Below are 23,323 nucleotides of genomic sequence, written 5' to 3'. Positions count from 1 at the left end.
CATAGGGATAGTATAGTGATAGGCGGGTGGGCTGTAATTAATGTATGTATGTTTTTAGGTAAGTGGGCGGGAAGTGTAACTAGGTTATTGTGGGGTTAATTGTATATCCGTATTATTATTGTTATATTCAGTGTCAGTGTGGTATTAAATAGTAGAGTTAACTGTAGACTTGTGTAATAAATATATTTTATTGATAACACGGTTTTTGTCTCAGTTAGTCGCCATTTAGTATAGTGTATAGTAAAGGAATTGGAGTAGTAACAGGCAAGGTATTAGCCGGATATTGATTATTGATAGTCAAGCCTGACATTAATAATTAATACACGGAGCACCGCCCTGCAACATTTTGGCGAGCCAGGCCCAACTGTTGTGATTTCGTTTTCGTGTTTCGCTCTGTGAATATCTGTGGTCGCTGTTTGTGAGCTGATCAGGCCGGAGGGACGTGGACAGAGATAGCATTGATACACGGTGAAGTGTTGTGCTATTCTGTGCGTTCGGTGCCCTGGTAGTTCAGACGAGTGACAGCTATTCAATCTGAGTGACACACAAGACAAAATCCACAACAGAAGAAGCTTTATCTGATTTTTAACGTTTTTGTGATTCCTTTACACGCTTCCTACAACGCACACGGTTACTGGAAGTCCATCACGCCACATCGTGGGAGAACCATCAACGTTCGGGTTCATCTAAGGAGTCCAGTTGGTCAGGAGAAAAAGTGATCCGGAGAAAAGGAGCTTTTTCCAAGCAGCGCAAGAAGGACTGAGGAAAAGATGACACCGAACAAGATGGCCTCCGAACGAGTGAGTATGAACTTCTCCACACTCAAACACCTCGCAAGAAATAGCACATTTAATCCCATACCTTCCAACACATACAAGTCCACAGAGATGCTCTGGTCAGCTTTGCTGGACCAGGCATATGCACATGGCAAACTGTGTATTAGCAAAAGTGTGTTCCACAAAACAAAGAAACGCCTCCAAATGCTGGCCAAATTAGTGTTTGCCTTTGAGGACAGCATTTGCAGGCCAGAACACGTGGACGTGCTTGCTGACACAAGAAAGGCACAGGAAGTTTCCACGTCGGATAGCTTCCACTGCCATTGTTGTGTAGAGCACATAAAACAGGTACACACACTTGAAACACAGTTACAAGAAAGTGACCAGTGTACAGCCGAGAGGGGCAGGGAAATCTGTGTGTTGGAATCTAGACTCTCTGAGAAAGAGACCTACTATTCTGACATGGACACAGAGCTCCTCCGACTGTACACTGAGATAAATCAGTTTAAGAACAGAGTTGCATCCACGGATGTGCTGCTTAGTTCTCTTAGAGAGGATCTGGCTGCAAAGACGCAAACCATTGCAGATTTGCAGCAGGTCATCTCTAGTCTGTCACGGCCTGGTATGAATAGCGTGTTACCCTTGTCCACGAAACAGGTTTGTGTTTCGGGAACCGCACAGGAGGAGACGGTGGCAGCAGAGTCCACATCTCCTATGGATCATAGATCCAGAGCTTCAGAGACCAGGGGACAGGTGGAACGGTCGCTACAGTTCACTCAAACACCATTGGAGCAGAGACGTAGCGGCTGCTTCCAGGGTCAGGACGACGGTTGGGGATATAGAAGGGGGTGGGAAATGGATCACACCACTTCTAATCGGCCAAGTCGTCTGGAAAGGCAGGAGGAATTTTATCCTAAGCATAGTATGGAAAGGATAAATTTCCTGTTGCGGATCTGCAAGGAGATTCTGAAATACGATCCAAATGTGGATCCGTTTACGTCATGCGATATATTCGAGGGCCATTGCAATAAATATTCTGTGGCCCCTGAATATCGCATGGAGTTGTTTAAGTTGTGGTTGCCTACACACCTTGTGCAGAGATATGAGGCAACGGGGAGAACGCAACCCAATAATGGACTGTTTCATGACGAGGAAGAACGTCTTTCCCTACTCATGAGACTGGCAATGGGCCACTGGGACGTTACTCCGGAAATCCTGACAAAGTTCAAGCCCACTATACACGACGAGCCTTTGTCTCTGTGTAGTCTGTTTGAAGCCATGTACAGGAAGGTTACAAAGGATCAAGGTATAGGAATTCCACAAGGCATGATCCGCATGTTTGTGGAAAAATTCCCATACCTTGACACTGCAATTCGCCTGAGTGCAGCGAGGGAACCATCACTTACTGAAGCGGCCATAGTTATTGAGCAGTGTAGACAAGATCTACTGCTCAATAAGAAGTCTGTTAAAGGGAGCATGTGCCCGTACACGTTAGATCGCAAGATCAACGTGTACACCATGCTAAAAATAGGTCAACTGTTCGCCCTACGGCTCCACCATTGGAAAGGACTGGGAGCATTCGATGCTTTCAATGCTTGCAATATGGACATATGAGGAGAAATTGTCCCCAGTGGATATAGAGCCGTAACGACCCTGAAAAATCTGGTAATAACAATGGTTTCAAGATGAAACTTAATTATGCTAGAGCAGGGGGAGAACAGATGGACGGATATGAGGGACATTTACAAAGGCAGGCACCGAAATATGTGGCCATTGTAAATGCCCCAGCTCAGGGTACAGTGGATGTGGAATCTCATGATTCCACAAAGGCAACTGTGGTTGAGAACCCACAAGTGGCAGTATGCAGATCATAGGTACCTACTGGGAATCTTGTCGACATCGATTGACAAGCAGGGATCCCTAAAGATCTGGCGCCAGTATGTAACGTGATACTAGATGCTTCTGGGAGACCCCACATAAAGGCCAGAATCAAAGACCAGGACACTCAAATCATGCTTGACACTGGTGCGGAAATCTCCATCACTAATGTCAAACTTGATTTACTTCCCTAAATGGCGACTAACTGAGACAAAAACCGTGTTATCAATAAAATATATTTATTACACAAGTCTACAGTTAACTCTACTATTTAATACCACACTGACACTGAATATAACTTAGCCACTTGAAGATGCCTTGGCTGCAGATGTGCTGCTGAATCAGGAGAGGCAGAAAAGGGGACTCAAAGGGTTCACAAGGGAGCAGAGGAGGATGGGACAGATAAGTCTGGGGGCTGAGAGGTAGGGAGATGAAGGGGAGTAGAAGCAGAGCAGCAGAGTGTGATGCTGTGAGGGGTCAGTTGCTGGCTGCTGCACACAGACACAGAAGCTGCTGGTAGGTCTGCAGAGGAGAGGGCAGAGGGACAGTGGCTGGGCTAAGAGCAGTAGGACACAGAGGGGCAGACAGGACATGTGGGGCAGGAGAGGGGACACAGAGGGGATCACCAACAAGGGGGGGTGAAGGCCCACAGAATCGATGAAGTTATTGTCCAGATTGCCAAATCCATAACTCTCAGGATCCCAATGTGGTATTACCCCGGTTCTGACAACATTATCGGAACTGATATAATGACCCAAAATGGGTGGATCTTGGATTTGGCAAACTGCATTGTGTGGAGGGGACCCAGACAATCCAAGGTGTGTGTCATACAGCACCAGAGTCTGGGACCACCCTTGCCAGCAATGGAAAGTTCAACAGATGCACTCGAACACAAATGGCCAGAGGTCTCGCACAACATAGACCTCGAACCCATTGTGTACGAACATCATGATCTGTGGGCCCAGAGTAAAAACGACTGTGGAAGATTGATTGGCGTTCAGGTGGACATACAAGGGCCAGACCCACCCCCTCAACGCCAATACCGCTTCCCACCAGAAGCAACCCAGTCGATACTCAACACGGTCTTGGAATTGGAGACAAGGGGTGTGGTCATAGAGGGGAATTCAAAGTGCAACAACCCTCTATGGCCGGTGAAGAAGAAGGACTCCAATGCGTGGCGTCTCACTATAGACCTACGTGTCCTTAACAAATACACCCCGATGTCTGCCCCTGTTGTTGCACAGACTCCCAACATCATGGCGCGGATAAGTGGCAAAAGCCGTGTATTTTCAACCATTGATGTCGCCAACGGGTTCTTTTCAATTGAACTCACTGAGAGCTGTAGGTACAAATTTGCCTTTACAGTGGGGAACAAACAGTACATGTTTGGTGTACTTCCCCGGGGTTCCACAGCAGTCCTACGTATTTTCATCAGGCATTGGCGGCCGTACTGAGCTTGTTTTCTCGGCCAGAATGTCTCCTGCAATATGTAGATGACTTGCTCTTGCACACAGAAACCATGAAAGAACACTTGGTTCTGTTAAGGAAGCTGTTGGGACTCCTAGCCAAATCCGGACTCAAGCTGAGTCCTCATAAGGCAAATTTGGCCAGGGCAGAGGTAATTTTCCTTGGAGTCCAGATTTCATTTGGAGCCAAAGGAATTGTGGCGGCCCGAGTGGAAGCAATGGTTAAGTTACCTCGACCCGGCTCTCTGCAGGACTTGCGAAAGTTCCTGGGAGTGGCCAACTTCATGAGGGAGTTAATAGAGGATTTTGCGGCCAAAGCAAACCCCCTCTATGAACTCCTCAGAGGAGAAATACCCTCAATTAAGGAATGGTCGGAACCACAGGAAGAGTCCTTTTCAACTCTGAAAAGAGACCTTTCCTCTGCGCCTGTATTGGCCACCCCCAATTCTGGGGAAATGGCCATCCAGGCACATGCTGGGACTGAGTCGATCTCTATTGTCCTTCTACAGCAGATAGGACACGACAATAGACCGCTGGGATACTTTTCCCGGCTCCTCTCGCCTGTCGAACGAGGGTTTGACGAATGTGCCAAACAACTGGCTGCCATACATTATGCTGTCAAAACCACAGAGCATATTGTAGGCTTCAGGCCCCTCACTTTACAGACCCCGCATTCCCCTTTGGTCCTTTTGCTCCTCGAAACACTCCCCGGAGTCTCCCAACAGAGGTTCGGGAGGTGGATCATGGACCTTAGTGGCCGGAATCTGAAAGTGGACCACAAGGCGAAGTATGTTCTGTCCCAGTTGTTAAACATGACAGGGACAGAACATGACTGTGGACATTCACCACAGATCGCCCTACCACAAATGTTCAGGACCGACAGCCATCCGGAAGACAGGGTAATTTTTGTTGATGGCTCTCGATTCTGCCTGGATGGCACCTATGTGACAGGATTTGCGGTGCTGGATGACACCACAGGCACCCAGAATCTCGTCAGGTTGCCAGGTTACATGTCAGCACAACGGGCTGAACTGGAGGCTGTCAAGGAGGCTCTCCACCTTCAACCTCCAGGGAATCTAACTATATATAGCGACAGTTCATATGTAGTTCGATCCCTCACCCTGCACCTGCACACATGGAAGAGAAGAGGATTTGTGGACAGCCAGACTAAACCTCTGGCTCATGTAACAGTCCTGAAAGAGTTGTGGGAATGGGGCATGGCACATCCGGCAGAGGCTGCAATCATTAAAGTCCCAGCACATCAGAGAGGAGAACAGCCTTTGACTTTAGGGAACAACAAGGCTGACGAATTGGCCAAGTTTGCTGCAGTGTCTGGGGTCCTTCGGGAACCAGGTACTGGACAGATTCCTGCATTCCAGATTGCAGTGCGACAAACAAAACTCAAAGGCGGCCCTGTGTCATTTGAGGAGGAACAGGCAAAAGATCCTCTTCTAATGACTCACATCACAGCTCCACAGCATCCCTGGACAATATGTCAGGGAATCCTGTGTTTTAATACCGGTACACGACTTCCTCTACCAGTAGTACTGCAGCATCTGCAGGCAGAGCTGACGAGACTAAACCATCAATTGTTTGGACACCTTGGCCGGGACAAGCTACTGTCCCTCCTAAGGGACAAACTATACTGGTGTACAATGTCTAAAACAGTAGAGGAAGTCACCCAACAATGCCTAGTATGTGCTCAGGTTAACCCAAGGGCACCAGCCCTGAAGCCACTGCTACAGCGAGTTCCGCCAGCCGAGGGTCCATGGTCCGCAATCCAGATCGATTACATCGGACCATTACCAACAGGAAGTCGTAACTGCCGTTACGCACTGGTGGTGGTGGATGTCTTCTCCAAATGGATAGAAGCTATCCCCATGGTCAATGATTCGGCTACTACTACTGCCCGTGTTCTCTGGGAACAAGTTCTGTCACGATGGGGTATTCCCAGAGTGATAGAATCAGACAGAGGGACACTTTTCACGGGTAGGGTTATGAAAGCTCTTTGCGGACTGCTGGACATAAAGCCGAGGTTTCATGTCCCTTACCACCCTCAGTCAGCGGGCATTGTGGAACGAATGAACCGTACCCTCAAAACACGGCTTTCTAAAGCACTGTTGGAAAAGGGTTCCTCATGGGTAACGTCCCTTCCGGCAGTGCTTATGGGTATCCGAGCGACCAAGGCGACTAGTACTGGTATCACTCCATTTGAGCTGATGACTGGACGCAAAATGCCTCTGTGTCTACCAAATGAGCGCCAAATATCGGAACCAATGAAGAATGCCATTGCTAGAGACACGTTTCTCCAACAGGTTCAAGAGAACCTGAAGGAGTTACTGCCTCATGCAGCTTTACGGTTGCATAGACCGTACCTACAGGGGGAGACGCCTATGCCCTCTGTAGGGGAAAAGGTAATGGTGAAAATCTTCCGCCGATCTGGTCCATGGGATGCCAATTGGGAAGGACCTTACCAGGTCCTTGAGGTAATGGGTGACACAATGCTGAAAGTACAGAGGCCGCTGACATCTAAAAAGAGTTCCCGTAGACGACAGAATAGTTTTTGGATCCACATCGACCAAGCAAAGGCCACCCGGGCCTCCCCAACTCAATAATAGTTTAACAAATAGAGTTGGGTCAGGGGGTGAGGGTGGTAGGTCGAAGGTGGATCTCTAAAGTTTTTATCAATCAAAACCATACATATAACACCATATCCAATCAACAGATCATTGGATGGCGGTCCACCTCGAAATCGAATAACCACAGGAATAGGGATCACCTGAGCAGGGTACCTCTCCAGGTTGTGATGCTAGTGGTAAGCATGATTGTGGCAGGCTCAGCCTCTTCGGGGAAGGATTTAATAATGGTATGTCACTTGGAGGGCCAGGTCTCATAATGGTAGAGTGCTTAGAAGGTAGAATCCTAGAACCATACAGTAATTTTACCTTCACACCTGGACAATGGTATTTGTATGGGTTCCAGAGAGAAGGTTTTGCCCAACGTGTCACACAGCATTACACCCCCGTGGAGAATGTGTCTGCCATACAACATGACTTGCACGCCCTCTGTCTCAAGGAATTCCGACATTTTCAGGACTCAGACCCAACACCCATCAAGTCTTTAAGATGGGTATCTAGGGACCCCCACTTGCTCCCATACAAGCAAGCGGAAGCCAACACCACCACCACGGTGTTGTGTACGAGAACAGGAGTTCTGAGTCCTGAAGATGTCACTGGAGCAGAGTATAGTGGATGGTATATTCTCCAGGCAACCTTCATTAGGGAGGATAGTCAAGGCGGTTTGAGGGTGAGGACGTATTTTGATAGACCCATACCAGTAAAAGGCACTCTTAAGGCATATTGTATGTTGAGGGATTCCCAGGTGATTATCACCAGGGAATCCAAGTATGTCCAAGGACATGTATCCACAGACTATCTAAAGACCAGCATATTGATGTTGAAGTTAAACTGCAGCAACTCTGATCAGGCCATTTGGAATGATCAGAGTGGTCCTGTGAAACTGGAGGGCTTGTACCGAGCCACAGTTTTAAAGGTACAGACCGATGCCCAGGATCTGAGGTATACTCAGGTAGACGGTTCCCCATCCATACGGTCTTTCATGATCACGATCATGAGAGACAAATGTGTACCGGAGGTGACAGGATACTATTTTGTTACCTATGCCCACTGGGAACCGGATGCACAGATGGTGACGTTGGATACTAATCCTTGGAAGTGGGACTTAGTATGCAATGGGGTAGATATCCCAACGGTGGATGTATGGATGGATGGAACCCCTATGACTGAGGAATACCGGAGAAGATACGTGTCTTCCAATTGGAAAGACCCCAGAGGCAGAGACATTAACTTTGACATAAATATAGATGGTCCGTTTAAGTGGCCTTTTTGTGAGGCGGTAGACGAAGGGTGCTGGTCTTTTACACAGTGGGTCTATCTGTCTAAATCCAAACCTATCAGGAACCTAGCGTTACAGGCTGGAGATAGTGACCAGTGGTATCCGTTCAGGGGTAGAGGTCAAGTATGTGTGACAGTGGTAAGAGTCCCATACGAAGCTGAAGGTCTCCAACCGGTCAAACCGCACCTGGACTCCTGCAACGTTTCTACCCATCAATTGGCAGATCCCATAGCTCCTCAACTGTCATCCCCATGGAAGATCATCACAGATACAAAATTTGTCCTATACACCTGGCGAATTTCCGTAAATGACTTCAGAGTAGACCATTGGGATTACAGATGTGAGGAGTTTGTGAGGAACCAAATTGACATGATGAAAGGATGGGTAGAGGCAGGGCAAGAGGTGAGAAAAGATGATCCTCAACACAGGAAATACAGAGGGATGTTGGAGGAAAGAGGATGTCATCCTCTGCCAAGGTAGTCAGGAGTGGGTGTTTAGACACCAGTGTTGGGACGCCGAGGGGTCCAGTGAGAAGAAGGCCAATCTAATACCCTCCTTCCGACTGAAATACATGGGTCAGGGGTATTGGTGTTGGCACCAAGGGAAAAATATGACCCACATCATATATTCAACTAATTGCACCGAAAGAGGAAATCTCCTCCTAGGAGTATATTGCTCCCTTAGTCCTGTACTAGGTCTGGATGTCGCAGAACAGCAGGGAAGAACTCCAATAACACCGGAGAAGAGACTCGACATCCGCCCTGACACCCCTGTGAGATTACAGAAGGTTCCTCTTGGTTTTGGCGGCGAGCTCAAGCGTCTGTTGTTGGATTTTGGTAAAGAAGACGAGATACTCCAAAATCTTCAAGAGACTGAGGACCGAGCCACTATCCAGCTTGAGCATGACAGAACCAAGATTACGGGGATTACCAACGATTTAAACAAAGACTCTGAGGTGTCCTGGTGGGAAAGTGTGTTTGGCTACAGCCCGAAGGCCACCTCCTTTTTCAACCTCCTTATTCATCCAGTGATTGTCCTTCTGATTCTGGTTATCATTATGTACCTGGGATTGGGCTTAGTTTATCGGAGAGTAAAGAGACTGGCCGACCAGATACAGGAGAACCAGACAGAGCTGCACGAATATAACCGCCGAAGAAGGTTCAGGACCTAACTCTAAAAAGTCCTGAATCCTTGTAATTTTGTATATATATGGTTTCATACATATTGGTTTTTGTCTTTTTTTTGTTTGTTTGTTTGATTCAGGTGTGGGAGGGGTACAGATCTGTTTTGTGTGAATGGGGAAAAAGAGTAAGGTTCCCTAGGGACAAGTCCCCTCCTTTTCAAATGTATTTGCCACTTCAACTCTGGCAATGGTGAAGTTCATAAGGGATGGATTGAATGTCTGTTAGAATCAGACGGTGTTTCTTCCCGCAGTCTACTTAGGTATTGTGACATCTCTCCCTACTCGAGAAATTCTGATCTGCCTAGTAAAGATCTGCGTATCTATTCATGGAGTAACCACCTCAACGTTCTTCTTCAATCAACACTACAGGGGAAGAGCAAAGGCCAAGTTGTTCCTGAGCAAAGGCCAAGTCGTTCCTGAGCAAAGGCCAAGTTGTTCCTGAGCAAAGGCCAAGTCGTTCCTGAGCAAAGGCCAAGTCGTTCCTGAGGAAAGGCCAAGTCGTTCCTGAGCAAAGGCCAAGTCGTTCCTGAGCAAAGGCCAAGTCGTTCCTGAGCAAAGGCCAAGTCGTTCCTGAGCAAAGGCCAAGTCGTCCCTGAAGGGAGTCTTGCCTCCGCTGAAAGAATGCTGTGAGGCCCAACTACAGACTGTGACACCCAGCAGTCTCATCACGCCAGACATAATCAAAATCCAGCGGAAACAAGCTGTCGGAGAGTAACGGAAAGTCTGGCAAGGTGAGGGGTGTACACAAGATGATGTTGGCCGACCTATGGACTGTGAGGGTGAAAGCCAGTCCAGAGTCTGACCAGTAGAATGATGGCTCTGCGATAGGCGGATACCTGAAGTTTGCCAGAACCAAGGAAAGACTGAGACGAAAAAAAACAAACAAAAAAAAAACAACTTTGATTAAAGACCAAGAAAGAATCCAGGTGTTTTCTATGGATGGAGACGCTAGATTACGGTGAACGGCAGGGAAGAACTGATGGCCACGTGAGTGATGTCTAAATACCTAAGTGCAGAATTAGACTTTATTCCATCCTGAACTGTTACCAGTTATTTTGAGTTTGAGTAGGCAAATAAATCCCAGTACAACACTTCCCTCAAATTTCATTGTCGTGTTCTCGACAACAGGGGGATTGTAAAAGGAAGTGTCCCAGGTTATACTTACATATAATGCCCCAGGGGCGGAACTACCGCCCGTGCAGCCGGTTCATTGAACGGGGGCCCCGAGGGAGAGGGGGCCCCTCCAGCCTCCAGCAGGGCTGCCATCAGGGCATGTCTGCCCTGACTCCAGTGTGGGGCCCAGCCGGTAGGGGCCCCCTTGGAGCCCCGTTGGGGGCCCCCTCTTGTGAGTCTCTCTCCTCATGGGGCCCCCGGCCCCATGCTAAGCGCCGGGTCCGGGACATCTCAGCGCTGCACTCCTGCGGCAGCGCCTTCATGATTCCCCTGATTTCCGGTCATGTGACGGCGCCGTCACATGGCCGGAAGTCAGGAGAACCTGGTGTCAGCGATTTGGACGAGCGCCAGGATTCTGCAGGGATCGCATGGGGGTAAGTATAACAAGTTTTGTTTTTTTCAAAATACAATTTACTAGGAGTGGGGGGAATGGGAGGTGTGTGTGTGTGTGTGTGTGTGTGATAAGAGATGCACATGGGGGGGGGGAGATGATAAAAGATGCACATGGGGTGGGGGGGATGAGAGAGGTGCACATGTGGGGGGAGGGGGATGAGAGAGGTGCACGTGGGGGGAGGGGGATGAGAGAGGTGCACGTGGGGGGGGGATGATAAAAGATGCACATGGGGTGGGGGGGATGAGAGAGGTGCACATGTGGGGAGGGGATAAGAGATGCACATGGGGGGGAGGTAAGAGATGCACATGGGGGGGAGATAAGAGATGCACATGGGGGGGAGATAAGAGATGCACATGGGGAGGGGGATAAGAGATGCACATGGGGGGGATGAGAGAGGTGCACATGTGGGGGAGGGGGATGAGAGATGTGCACATGGGGGGGATGAGAGATGCACATGGGGGGGATGAGAGATGCACATGGGGGGGATGAGAGATGCACATGGGGGGATGAGAGATGCACATGGGGGGGATGAGAGATGCACATGGGGGGGAGGGGGATGAGAGAGGGGCACATGTGGGGGAGGCGGATGAGAGAGGGGCACATGTGGGGGAGGGGGATGAGAGAGGGGCACATGTGGGGGAGGGGGATGAGAGAGGGGCATATGTGGGGGAGGGGGATGAGAGATGTGCACATGGGGGGTGGTGAGAGCTGCACATGGGGGGGATGAGAGAGGGGCACATGTGGGGGAGGGGGATGAGAGAGGGGCACATGTGGGGGAGGGGGATGAGAGATGTGCACATGGGGGGTGGTGAGAGCTGCTTATGGGGGGGTGAGAGCTGCACATGGGGGAATTGGGAGAAAATGAGCTGCACATGGGGGAATTGGGAGTAGGGGGATAATGAGCTGCACATAATGAATGTGGGGTGGGGGAGAGTAAATGATAAATGACGATGGGGTGGGGAGAGCACGGACATGATATAATGAATTGGGGCAGGGGGTGCATGTAAATAATGAATGCGGGGAGCAGGAAGTATAGAGTAGAGGTTCTAATTAAATTATATATTAAGTGCCTATTTACAGTTAATGGGGGCACCGTGGTGGATTACAATTTATATTTGGAATGGTAGGTTGCATAATAACTAACCATATATTGATGGTGGATGCACGTCTGTATTCAGCTGCGTAATGTAGAAGTTGGGGAATGTGCTCTAGATAACTGTGTTATTTTATGCAGAGACGAGTCCTGGCTGGAAGACGTGATGGCGGTCTGTGCTGGATGAAGGAGAAAAGCGTAGCTGAAGGACTTCACCTAGAGACGTCACCCCTGAGTCAGTGCATTACATGTACACTTACACTATATACTATGTACCGGGCTCCTGTGTATAATGTCACTGGTGATCACTGTATTACCTGTGCACTATATACAGAGCTCCTGTGTATAATGTCACTGGTGATCACTGTATTACCTGTACACTGACACTACATACAGAGCTCCTGTGTATAATGTCACTGGTGATCACTGTATTACCTGTACACTGACAATATATACAGAGCTCCTGTGTATAATGTCACTGGTGATCCCTGTATTACCTGTACACTATATACAGAGCTCCTGTGTATAATGTCACTGGTGATCCCTGTATTACCTGTACACTATATACAGAGCTCCTGTGTATAATGTCACTGGTGATCACTGTATTACCTGTACACTGACACTATATACAGAGCTCCTGTGTATAATGTCACTGGTGATCACTGTATTACCTGTACACTGACAATATATACAGAGCTCCTGTGTATAATGTCACTGGTGATCCCTGTATTACCTGTACACTATATACAGAGCTCCTGTGTATAATGTCACTGGTGATCCCTGTATTACCTGTACACTATATACAGAGCTCCTGTGTATAATGTCACTGGTGATCACTGTATTACCTGTACACTGACACTATATACAGAGCTCCTGTGTATAATGTCACTGGTGATCACTAGATTACCTGGACACTTACATTATACATACCATGTATAGAGCTCCCGTGTATAATGACACTTATGGTAATATTAGTAATGTGGTGGTAATATTAGTAATGTGGTGGTAATATGTGGTCTGGTCATGGTGTGGCAGTTTTTCTCCCTTCTGTGTGGTATTATTCGGTCACTATGTTGTGGTAATATGTGGTCTGGTGATGGTGTGGCGGTATTCCCTGTATGTGGTATTATTGGTCATTTTAAAAAAAAATGTATATGACACATTCCCTTAAAGAAAACTAAATAAAAATATATCTAAAAAGAGTATTGGATATTTTAAGAAAATTTTAATAGGTTAGAGTAGGGCCCGGCCAGAAGAGTCTACCTTATCGTGGTGGCAGCTTTAAAAATCTTTTGGCCAAAACAAAAGCTGTTGGCTATGTATGTGGCACCGTCACATGGCCGAACGTCAGGAGAGCCTGGTGGCAGCGACGTGGACGAGCGCCAGGATTCTGCAGGGATCGCATGGGGGTAAGTATAACAAGTTTTATTTTTCTTAAATACAATTAATTAACTAGGAGCGGGGGGATGAGAGATGCACATGGGGGGGATGAGAGATGCACATGGGGGGGATGAGAGATGCACATGGGGGGGGATGAGAGATGCACATGGGGGGGGATGAGAGATGCACATGGGGGGGATGAGAGATGCACATGGGGGGGATGAGAGATGCACATGGGGGGGGGATGAGAGATGCACATGGGGGGGGATGAGAGATGCACATGGGGGGGATGAGAGATGCACATGGGGGGGATGAGAGATGCACATGGGGGGGTGAGAGATGCACATGGGGGGGTGAGAGATGCACATGGGGGGGTGAGAGATGCACGGGGGGGATGAGAGATGCACGGGGGGGGATGAGAGATGCATCGGGGGGGATGAGAGATGCACGGAGGGGATGAGAGATGCACATGGGGGGGTGAGAGATGCACGGGGGGATGAGAGATGCACGGGGGGGATGAGAGATGCATCGGGGGGGGATGAGAGATGCACGGGGGGGATGAGAGATGCATCGGGGGGGTGAGCTGCACATGGGGGGGGTGAGAGCTGCACATGGGGGGGGTTATGTTTACATAACTTTGTTGCCTTATGAAGCGCAGGGGGGGGGCCCAAAAATTTCTTGCACAGGGGCCCACTACAGTCTGTGTCCTCCCCTGTAATGCCCTCTCGTCGCCCCTTGTTTCCCTCATATGAACGTCCCCCTTATAATAATGTCCCCATGCATATGCCCCTGATATAATATGCCCAGGACAAGAAAGTCTGGGCATATCAAAAGAGGTGGATATCTGTCCATCTTATTGTCTGTGGCTATATGCTGACATGGTTAATTACCATGTCAGTAGATAGTCACCACACTGCTAGGACAAAAAGGATGAATGAGATCCTTTGTCCTGGATCCTGGAGCAGACACTGCCTGCAGGGGTCTGAGCAGCAGCACTGATATAATCATATCAGTGTGGATGCTCTGCACATCAAAGTGCCCTGCCGACAGGTCGCGCGCAGATACCTGCAGGGATGCGTGTGCCAAGAGATATGCTGGGCTCTCCCACCCTGCATGCACACCTTCAGGAGGCAGATGGGGGCGTGGCCAAACTGGAGCGGGGGGCGTGGCCTAACGGGAGCGCGCCCGCCGGATTTAAATACCCAACAGCAGCAGTGCTCGCTCTCTTCTTCTTTTGCTGACACCTGCCCTCTGTGCTTGCTCCCCTCTGTGTCCCCTCTCCTGCCCCACATGTCCTGTCTGCCCCTCTGTGTCCTACTGCTCTTAGCCCAGCCACTGTCCCTCTGCCCTCTCCTCTGCAGACCAGCCAGCAGCATCTGTGTCTGTGTGCAGCAGCCAGCAACTGACCCCTCACAGCATCACACTCTGCTGCTCTCCTTCTGCTCCCCTTCATCTCCCTACCTCTCAGCCCCCAGACTTATCTGTCCCATCCTCCTCTGCTCCCTTGTGAACCCTTTGAGTCCCCTTTTCTGCCTCTCCTGATTCAGCAGCACATCTGCAGCCAAGGCATCTTCAAGTGGCTAAGTATCACTGCTTCTAACCTCTTTTCCTACATAGGGATAGTATAGTGATAGGCGGGTGGGCTGTAATTAATGTATGTATGTTTTTAGGTAAGTGGGCGGGAAGTGTAACTAGGTTATTGTGGGGTTAATTGTATATCCGTATTATTATTGTTATATTCAGTGTCAGTGTGGTATTAAATAGTAGAGTTAACTGTAGACTTGTGTAATAAATATATTTTATTGATAACACGGTTTTTGTCTCAGTTAGTCGCCATTTAGTATAGTGTATAGTAAAGGAATTGGAGTAGTAACAGGCAAGGTATTAGCCGGATATTGATTATTGATAGTCAAGCCTGACATTAATAATTAATACACGGAGCACCGCCCTGCAACAGAGATAATCAGTGATATTATACCCAGGAGCTCTATATATAGTGTTTGTGTACAGTGATCACCAGTGACGTTATACACAGGAGCTATGTACATAGTATATAGTGTATAGTGTCAGTGTACAGATAACACATTGACTTACCAGTGACGTCTCTAGTTGAAATCCTTCATCTTCGCTTTTCTCCTTCATCCAGCACAGACCGCAATCACTTCTTCCAACCAGAACTCATCTCTGCATAAAATAACACACAGTTATCTAGAGTACATTCCCCAACTTCTACACTACACAGGTGAATACAGACATGCACCCACCATTAATATATAGTTATTATGCAAAACATCATTCCAAATATAAATTGTAATCCACCACTGTGCCCCCACTAACTGTAAAAAGCCACTTTCCCCACCTAATAAATATATAAATTAATTAGTGACTTACCAGTGACGTCTCTAGTTGAAGTCCTTCATCTTCGCTTTTCTCCTTCATCCAGCACAGACCGCAATCACTTCTTCCAACCAGAACTCATCTCTGCATTAAATAACACACAGTTATCTAGAGTACATTCCCCAACTTCTACACTACACAGGTGAATACAGACATGCACCCACCATTAATATATAGTTATTATACAACACACCATTCCAAATATAAATTGTAATCCACCACTGTGCCCCCACTAACTGTAAAAAGCCACTTTCCCCACCTAATAAATATATAAATTAATTAGAACCTGTACTCTTTCACTCAATTCATTACCAGTCACACTCCTGCATCCTTAACGTTCCCCATTCTCCCGATTCATTATATTTACATGCCCCCCTCCACCCTAATTCATTTTGTCATGTCCTCTCTCTCTCTCCCACCCCCAGTTCATCATCATTTATTCTCCTCACCCCAATTCATCAGCATTTGTTGCCCCCACCCTCAATTCATTATTATTTGCTCTCCCCCTAAACCGTCAAGTCATCATTTGCTCTTCCCACCCACACATTCAATTCATAATTTGCTGTCCCCCGTCTACCACCCCCAAGTTATCATTATTTGCGCTCCCCCACCCTGAATTCATTATTTGCTCTCCCCACCCCCACTTCGCCATTTGCTCTTTCCACCCCCTACTCCCAATCCATCATTAGCTCTCCCCACCTCCACTCTCAGTTCATCATGTGCTCTCCCCACCCTGACTGTCAATTCATCATTAGCTCTCCCTACCCCCACTCCCAATTCATCATTAGCCCTCCCTACACCCACTCCCAATCCATCATTAGCTCTCCCCACCTCCACTCTCAGTTCATCATGTGCTCTCCCCACCCTGACTGTCAATTCATCATTAGCTCTCCCTACCCCCACTCCCAATTCATCATTAGCCCTCCCTACACCCACTCCCAATTCGTCATTTGCTCTCCCCACCCCCTATTCATCATTTGTTCTCCCCACCCCCCACTCCCAGTTCATCATGTGCTCTCCCCACCCCCACTCCCAGTTCATCATAAGCTCTCCCCATCCACCAATCCCAGTTTCTCATGTGCTCTCCCCAGCCCCCACTCCCAGTTCATCATTAGCTCCCCTCCTCCACTTCCAGTTCATCATTAGCTAACACTCCCAGTTCATCATTAGCTCCCCCCCACTCCCAGTTCATCATTAGCTCTCCCTCACTCCCAGTTCATCATGTACTGTCCCCCAAGACCATTTAGTTCTATAAAAAAATAAAGTTTTCATACTTAAGTGTTATACGATCTCTGTAGCTCCACTTCTGACCTGGCAGCATCCTTGCGCTGAATGCCGGAGAGTACGCGATGACGTCATTGCGTACAGCCGTCTGCAGCGTGTCACTGAAGGGGAGGAGGGACTCCCCTGGAGCTGCACGGCTGTTCAGTTTTGACAGCCGTGCAGCTCCAAGGTTCCCTGCGTGGAGGAGACGGCGGCGGCACGCGGGCACACAGCGATGGCACACGATACCCCCGGGCCTGGTTAGCAGAAGCACAAGAGCAAGGGTCCCCGGACCGGACCCTGCTCTTTACTGCTGTTCACTGGGCCCCATACAACAGTAAGGGCAGTAATTCCCTGATGGCGGATCTCATTCATCCCCCCAACTGAACTATCCATCAAAGTCAATGGCTGCCTACTCTCCCCAGTCCCGCAAACTTGACTCTGATTTCTCTTTCAAATCACAGATCCAAACCCTTTCCACTTGCTCCCGACTCCAACTCCAAAATATCTACGGGATCCACACATTCCTCAACCATGAATCTACAAAACCACCAGTGCATGCCATCATTATCTCCCGCCTCGACTACTGCAACCTCCTTTTCTGTGGCCTCCTTTCTACCACTCCTGCCAATCTATCCTAAACTCTGCCGGTGGACTAACTCATCTGTCACCCTACTATTCCCTGGCGTCTCCCCTCTGTCAATCCCTGCGCTGGCTCCCCGTTGCCCAGAGACTCTATTTGAAAAGCCTAACTTTGGCATACAAAGCCATCAAAAACCGGCCTCCTCCATACATCTGTAACTTAGTCTGCCTGTTCTTACCTGCGTACAACCTCACATCCTTATAAGATCTAATTCTCTACTTCCCTCTTATCTCTTCTTGCCACAGTCGCTTACAAGATTTATCCTGTGCATCTTCCCTACTGTGGAACTCTCTACCCCAACACATCAGCCTCTCGCCTACTGTGGAAACCTTCAAAAGGAACCTGAGCACCCACTTCTTCCGACAAACGTACAACCTGCAGTAACCCTTGCTCCACCATACTGCTGCACGACCAGCTGTACCCTCACCTTCTGTATCCTCACCCATCTCTTGTAGATTGTTTGTGCGCCCTCGTGGGCAGGGTCCTGTCTCTTCTTGTACCAGTCGGTGACTCCTTTTCACATGTAAAGTGCCATGGAATAAATGGCGCTAAAATAATAAATAATAATAATTATACTACTTGTACTCTGGGTCAATTGATGCCACTTTCCTGGTGTCTGCCCCTAATTTGATCTGTTTTGGCAGTTTTTGGGCCCGTTTGAAGGTGTTGTGTATGCGTTTGGTTTTGCTTCCCGTTGAATCCAATGGTGTTCGGCGAATATTGCCAATTCGGCGATCGTAATCTGAACCGAACATTGAAATATTCGCTCATCCCTAGTGCCTATACGATCGCTGCCGAGAGCTCAGTATAAATAGTATCTATAAAAACGTCAACTTCTTCTCAAAAAAACAAGCCCTCACATGATTCTGTCAGCAGAAATATAGAAAAATTATAGGTCTCAAAATATGGCGATGCAAAAACTTTTTTTTGCAAAAAAGTGTCTTTTAGTATATGATAGCAGACTAACATAAAAAAACCGACATAAATCTGGTATCCCTGTAATTGCACCGACCCGAAGTATAAAGTCGTGTAATCTTATACCGCACGAGCAACGGCGTAAAAAATTTAAAAAAGCAAGTCTTGATCTGATGTTCATTCTGCCTCCCAAAGATCGCAGTAAGGACGTGATTCAGATGGAACCCACGACGGAAGATTCCCTATAATGAGGCAGATGGAGGCACCGTGGACGCCGTCTGTCCTATGATCCGGGGGTGTCCGTCTTTTTAAGCGTGCATAAAAGGGCGGTCGGCCAAAGTTTTGAGTACCTCTGAAAAGCAGGACACCGCTGAACAAAGGCCAGATTGAGTCCAGCGTAACTCTGCTGCCTCATTATAGTGAATGGATCCCTGGCGGGTTTCATCTGAATCACGCAATTCGGCCATTTAGATGAAAACCCCAATGTAAGTGTTCAGCATAGAGCACAGGATAAATGTGATCCAAAATGTTATGTAAAATGTTCCCAATAAAAGCTTCAACTTAGTCCACAAAAAAAGCAAGTCCCCACTCAGGTCCATCATCTGTTAACAGAAATATAGGGACTTCCACGTTACTGGTAGCACAAAGGCTCTGGAAAAGCAAATTGGCTCCTCGCCCCCACCCAAAAGAAATTCAGAGAATTCTCCACTCCCAAATCCAAATGCCTCCCTCCCTCCTGAGCCCCACAGTGTGTCTAAGGCTGTGTGCCCACGATGCATTTTTTAAGCGTTTCCGCAGGGTCAATTCCACTGTGGAAATGCATAAAAAACGCTTGGTAGAAGGTCTGCAATGTTCCCCAATGATAATCCGCATGTGCTGTACACATGCTGCGGAAATTTCCGCTGCGGATTATCATTGCGGAAAAATACGCAGCACTACCAATTATTTTTCAGAATCGCGGCATTTTCGCCGCCATTGACTTGCATTAGACCGCATGACTTCCGCCTCACTACATGAGCACTTGCGGATTTCATGCGGTTCAATGTGCGGATGGTACCCGGGTTTGGAGAAGAGGAGACTCTCATCCAAACCCGGGTACTATAGTACCTGTAAAAAAAAAAGAATAAAATAAAAAATATACATTGTACTCACCTTCTGATGGCCCCCTTTCTCCATAGCGATGTGTCCTGGCTTGCCGGCAGCTCGCGATAGTCTAAAAGGTCCTGCAACATGGTGTCCGCTAACAAATTGAATGGAAAATCGGCTCAAATTGTTAGCGGACACCATGTTGCGTTTGGAGAGCCCCTGTGTGCCCAAACATTGGAGCTCCCCCACAAGTGACCCCATTTTGGAAACTAGACCCCCCAAGGCACCTATCTAGATGCATAGTGAGCACTTGGAACCCCCAGGTGCTTCACAAATTGATTCGTAAAAATGAAAAAGTGAACAAAAAAAACACTTTTTCATTTTTATGAATCAATTTGTGAAGCACCTGAGGGTTCCAAGTGCTCACTATGCATCTAGATAGGTGCCTTGGGGGTCTAGCTTCCAAAATGCGGTCACTTGTGGGGAGCTCTAATGTTTGGGCACACAGGGGCCGTTCAAATGCAACATGGTGTCCGCTAACAATTTGAGCCGATTTTCCATTCAATTTGTTAGCGGACACCATGTTGCATTTGGAGAGTCCCTGTGTGCCCAAACATTGGAGCTCCCCCACAAGTGACCCCATTTTGGAAACTAGACCCCCCAAGGCACCTATCTAGATGCATAGTGAGCAGTTGGAACCCCCTGGTGCTTCACAAATTGATTCGTAAAAATGAAAAAGTGAAAAAAAAAACACTTTTTCATTTTTATGAATCAATTTGTGAAGCACCTGGGGGTTCCAAGTGCTCACTATGCATCTAGATAGGTGCCTTGGGGGGTCCAGTTTCCAAAATGGGGTCACTTGTGGGGGAGCTCCAATGTTTAGACACACAGGGGCTCTCCAAACGCAACATGGTGTCCCCTAACAAATTGGAACCATGTCACGTTTGGAGAGCCCCTGTGTGTATAAACATTGGAGCTCCCCCACAAGTGACCCCATTTTAGAAACTAGACCCCCCAGGGAACTTATATAGATGTGTGGCGAGCCCATTGAACCCCCAGGTGCTTCACAGAAAATCATAATGTTGACTTGTGAAAATAAAAAAAAAACATTTTTTCCACAAAAATGCAAACAAAAATATTTTCACAAGGGTACCAGGAGAAATTGCACCCCATAAGTTGTTGTGCAATTTCTCCTGAGTACGCATATACCCCTTGTGTTGGAAAAAACTACTGTTTGGGCGCATGTAAGGGCTCGGAAGGGAAAGGGTGACGCTTTTGAACGCAGACTTTGATGGAATGGTCTGCGGGCGTCATATCATGTTCTCAGAGCCCCTGATGTGCCTAAACAGTGAAATGCCCAACAAGTGCCCCCTTTTTGGTAGTGGTAGTTGATTTCTGAATTTTGTAATGTAGTGTTATACATCAGTTGTGTAGGACAACCTGACGAACACTACACAACTGACGTATGACAACCTGACGAACACTACGTCAGCTGTGTAGTGTTCGTCAGGTTGTCATACGTCAGAAATTAATTTAATAGTCCATCGAAGTATGGTACCTTTTGAAGCAGTCTTTCATACACAGTCCAGGTTTGTCAGGGCAGGTGTCACATTGATAAATGGTGTCCTTGCGTATTCCACTTTTATAACACACTCTGCACCTCTTTTGTGACTTTCCTTTTTTTCCGCTGTGAGGGATGCTGGCCTGGTACAATTCTTGGTCCTTCAATTCCAGAAGTACTGGGGCCTGCTCTGTCACCGCTGCCAAATATCAGGGCCTTGATAACTGTTTCCTGAAACTGAAGATACGACGCAGAAGTCTGGCCTGCACATTGTGACAGAAGGAAAGCGTTGTGCATTGCCATCTGTACAATGTGCACGGCCAGCTTCTTGTACCACACTCTGGCCTTTCTCAAAGCACTGTACGGCTGGAGGACTTGATCAGAGAGATCAACTCCCCCCATGTACTTGTTGTACCCCACTACACAGTCTGGTTTGGCGACCTGTGTAGTGGAACCTCGTACAGTGCTGAGGGTGCTGCCATCACCATGTATGGTGGTCAAGAAAAGGACATCCCTTTTGTCCTTGTACTTGACCATCAACAGGTGGTCGCTACATTGGGCTCTGCTCTCACCCCTTCTGAGCAGCTGCCCAATTAGCGTCTTTGGGAGGCCTTTCTGATTTTTGCGGACAGTACCGCAGGTTGCGGTATGTCGCGCAGAGAGGGATTTGAAGAGCGGGATACTTGTATAAAAGTTATCCACGTAGAGGTGATAACCTTTATCAAGCAGTGGGTGCACCAAGTCCCACACAATTTTCCCACTCACTCCCAGAACAGGGGGGCATTCAGGGGGTTCAATCCTGGAGTCCTTCCCTTCATAAACTCTAAACTTGTGAGTGTATCCTGAGGTACTCTCACAAAGTTTATACAGCTTGATCCCGTACCTTGCCCTCTTACTGGGCAGGTACTGCCGGAATCCAAGCCGCCCCTTAAAAGAAATTAAGGACTCATCCACACAGATGTCCCTTTGGGGCACGTACACTTCACCAAACTTGTTGTTGAAGTGTTCGATGACCGGCCGAACTTTGAAAAGACGATCAAAGTTCGGGTCATCGCGTGCAGGACACCTTGCATTATCTTGGTAATGCAAGAACTTGTAGATGGCCTGAAAGCATGTCCGGGGCATGACCATTCAGAACACTGGAATGTTATACAAACGTCAACACTTCAGTATTGCCGAAGCTCGGGCTTCTTCAAGATCCCCATAAGAAGGACCAGGCCCCAAAACTTCATCATTTCTACTGCGTCTACAGGAGACCAGTTAGAAAATGATGAAGAGGGGTTTTGTTCTAAAAATTGATGAGCGTATAAATTAGTTTGGCCCACCATGAGGTTTATAAAATCCTCAGAGAAAAAGACTTTGAAAAAGTCTATTTCTGTGAGGCCGTTGGTGTCAAACTTGATTCCTGATTCTGCCACAAAATCAGGAATCAGCGGCTCATAATTTTCGGGGGGCGAAGTCCATATAGGCTCAGTAGTGGGGGGCGCTGGAACATCTCTCCTGCGACGACGGCGGGGCGGGCCAGCAGAACCTGAGGAAGAGGAGGAAGAAGAGATGGAGGAAGACGACGAGAAGTCGGAAAAACAAAGAAATGTGGGATCCTCACCCTCGCTGTCAGTGTCGGAGGCAAGAATAGCGTATGCCTCCTCCGCTGAATACCGAGTTTGGAATGAGCAGGACATTGTTTGTTATGTATGTGGTGCGTGTGTGTCAATACTTTATTGAGAGTGTGTGTGTGTGTCAGTACTTTATTTAGAGTGTGTGGAAAAAGGAAATACTGTATGTGGTGCAAACAGCGAGCACGAGTGTGGATTGGTGAACTATGTCACCGATCAATACTCGGCGGCTGCTGGATGTGCGCACAGATGTGTGGGGAGTGGGAAGAGGGGAATTGGGTTGGATGAGGGGAGATCAGAGATTACTTACCAAAGTCCTCTCTGTTCTTCTTTCAGGACCGGGAGCCCGGAGCAGGAGCCCAGTGCTGGTGACCGGGAGCCCGGCGCTGGTGACCGGTAGCCCAGAGCAGGAGACCGGGAGCAGGAGACCAGGAGCCTGGAACAGGAGACCGGGAGCACGGAGCAGGAGACCAGGAGCCCGGAGCAGGAGACCGGGAGCCCGGAGCAGGAGACCGGGAGCCCGGAGCTGGAGATCAGAACCAAAAGAATTAACAGGGACACTGGGGTGAGGCGGATTGGGGTGG

The 23,323-nt window shown here is 48.1% G+C and overlaps 1 long non-coding RNA gene across 1 annotated transcript; it reads left to right on the top strand.

The window, feature by feature from the left end:
* The first annotated feature begins 489 nt into the window (after positions 1 to 489).
* On the top strand, positions 490 to 17,934 carry LOC141156510 (uncharacterized). Its single transcript, XR_012247650.1, has 3 exons — positions 490 to 800; positions 12,020 to 12,113; positions 17,807 to 17,934. It is a non-coding gene; the product is annotated as an uncharacterized lncRNA (long non-coding RNA).
* The last annotated feature ends 5,389 nt before the right edge of the window (positions 17,935 to 23,323 follow it).

The sequence above is a fragment of the Phyllobates terribilis genome, unplaced genomic scaffold, assembly GCF_046119375.1.
Source record: "Phyllobates terribilis strain yellow unplaced genomic scaffold, ASM4611937v1 Scaffold_8__6_contigs__length_399053987, whole genome shotgun sequence".
Taxonomy (NCBI): Eukaryota; Metazoa; Chordata; class Amphibia; order Anura; family Dendrobatidae; genus Phyllobates; species Phyllobates terribilis.
This window is presented reverse-complemented; position numbering and strand designations above follow the sequence as displayed.